Below are 2,964 nucleotides of genomic sequence, written 5' to 3' on the forward strand. Positions count from 1 at the left end.
AAAGGCTTTGGAGATGAAAAGTTTGATATGGAGCTTGAACCTAAAATTTTGAGTTCTCTGTCTATAGTGGTAACGGACACTGTAGGGATAAATGAAATTCTTTCAGAGGATAGTCTAGCATGAGACAATGAGAATGTTAGGATTTGGCATTGGAAGACTCCATTCAAGCCAGATAAAGGATAATTCTGCAAAGGAGGCCAAAAGCAAAAGAAAGAGCCAGAGGGATTAGAAGAACATGATGTCTGAGAGGCTGAAGAAATTAAGGGTCAAAAAAAGGAGTGAATATTCACAGATGTCTAATACTGGGCAGATGTCAAATAAGACAAAGACAGAAAAATAAAATTTATTGAAATTTGTATGCTAAAAGTCATTTGCATTTTAGCAACTGTCATTTTGGTGAAGATAAGAGTGGAGCCCAGATTAAAGTAGGTTTATAATTGAACAGGAAGTGAGAAAATGGAGCAGGAAGTGAGAAAATGGTGACAATTAATATAGATCATTTTTACAATGATTTTTAAAAATTTTTTAATGTTTTTTAAAATTTATTTCTGAGACAGAGAGAGAGCATGAGCAGGGGAGGGGCAGAGACAGAGGGAGACACAGAATCTGGAGCAGGCTCCAGGCTCTGAACTGTCAGCACAGAGCCCGACCCGGGGCTCGAACTCACAGACTGTGAGATCATGACCTGAGCCAAAGTTGGACGCTTAACCAACAGAGCCACCCAGGCGCCCCTACAATGATTTTTTAAATGTATTTATTCATACCTTTTTCAGTTTCTTTCATTAATATCTCTCCAACAGTTGTTGTTTCTTGTGTTCTTGATTCTAGCCATCTGACAGGTGGGAGGTGATATCTCATTGTGGTTTTGGTTTGCATTTCCCTGATGATGAGTGATATTGAGCATCTTTTCATGTGTCTGTTGGCCATCTCGATGCCTTCTTTGGAGAAATGTCTCTTCATGTCTTCTGCCCATTTTCAACTGGATATTTTGTTTTTAGTGTTGCCTTGTAGAAATTCTTCATATATTTTGGATATTAATGCTGTATCAGATATGTCCTTTCGGATATATTCTCCCATTCAGTAGGTTGCCCTTTAATTTTCTTGATTGTTTAATTTTCTTGATTGTTTGATTTTTCTGTGCAGAGACATTTTATTTTGATGTAGTCCTAATATTTTATTTTTACTTCTATTTCCCTTGGCTCAGGAGACATATCTGGAAAAATGTTGCTGTGGCTGATGACAGAGACATTACTCCCTGTACTCTCTTCAGGAATTTTTATGGTTTCAGGTCTCACATTGACGTCTTTAAACCACTTTGGGTTTATTTTTGTATGTGGTGAAAGAAAGTGTTCCAGTTTGATTCTTTTGCATGCAGCTATCCAGTTTTCCCAATACTATTTGTTGAAGAAACTGTCTTTTTTCCTGTTGTATATTCATTCCTCCTTTGTCAAAGATTGATTGACCATGTAATTGTAGGTTTATTTCTGGGTTTTCTATTCTGGTCCATTGATCCATGTGTCTATTTTATGCCATCCTGTGTTAATTACTACTGCTTTGCAAAATAACTTGAAATCTGGAATTGTGTTACCTCCAGTTTTTTGTTTTTTGTTTTGTTTCGTTTTGTTTTTCTTTTTCAAGACTGCTTTGGCTGTTAGAGGTCTTTTCTGGATCTGTGCAAATATTAGGATTATTCTAGTTCTGTGACAAATACTATTGGTATTTTCATAGGAATTCCATTAAATCTGTAGATTGCTTTGGGTAACATAGACATTTTAACAATATCTGTTCTTCTAAACCATGAACATGGAATATCTTTCCATTTATTTGCATTGTTTAGAATTTCTTTCATCAGTCTTTTATAATTTTCAGAGTATAGGCCTTTGACCTCCTCGGTTAAGTTTATTCCTAGTATTTTATTGTTTTTGGTGGAGTTGTAAATGGATTGTTTTCTTAATTCCTCTTTCTGCTGCTCCATGATTAGTGTATAGGAGTGTAACAGATTTCTGTATATTGATTTTGTATCATGCAACTTCAGTAAATTCACTTATTAGTTCTAGCAGTCTTTTTGGTGAATCTTTAGGATTGCCTGTATAGAATATCATGTCATCTGCAAATAGTTTTACTTCTTCCTTACCAGTATGGAGCCTTTTATTTCTTTATGTTCTTTTAGTTCTTTATGTTGCTGTGGCTAGGACTTCCCAGTACTACGTTGAATAAAATTGGTGAGAGTGGACATCATTGTCTTATTCCTGGCCTTGGGTGGAAAGCTCTCAGTTTTTGACCATTGAATAAGATGTTGGTAGTGGGTTTTTCATATAGGGCCTTTATTATGTTGAGGTATATTCCCTCTAAACCTACTTTGCAGAGGGTTTTTATCATGAGTGGATGTTGTACTTTGTAAAATGCTTTCTCTGCATCTCTGGAAGTGTTCGTATGATTTTAATCCTTTCTCTTGTTGATGTGATGTGTCACATTGATTTTTTTGTAAATATTAAACCACCCTTGAATCCCAGGAATAAATCTCTCTTGATTGTGGTAGATGAGTTTTTAAAATGTATTATTGGAATCAGTTTGCTAATATTTTGTTGAGAATTTCTGCATCTCTGTTCATGAGAGATACTGGCCTATAGTTCTCTCTTTTTTATCTGGTTTTGGAATCTGGGTGATCCTGGCCTCATGGAATGGATTTGGAAGGTTTTTTGTATGTTTGTTTGTTTTGTTTTGTTTTTATTCTTCTTTCTTGTTTTGTTTTCTTTTGTTTTTTGGAATAGTTTAAGCATCTGTATTAACCCTTCTTTAAGTGTTTGGTAGAATTTGCTTGTGAAGATGTCTGGTCCTGGATTTTGGTTTTGGGGAGTTTTTTGATTACTGATTCAGTTTCATTTTTGGTAATTGGTTTGTTCAAGTTTTCTTTTTTTTTTTTTTAATGTTTTTTTATTTATTTTTGAGACAGAGAGAGGCAGA

Source organism: Leopardus geoffroyi, chromosome D3 (genome assembly GCF_018350155.1).
Source record: "Leopardus geoffroyi isolate Oge1 chromosome D3, O.geoffroyi_Oge1_pat1.0, whole genome shotgun sequence".
Taxonomy (NCBI): Eukaryota; Metazoa; Chordata; class Mammalia; order Carnivora; family Felidae; genus Leopardus; species Leopardus geoffroyi.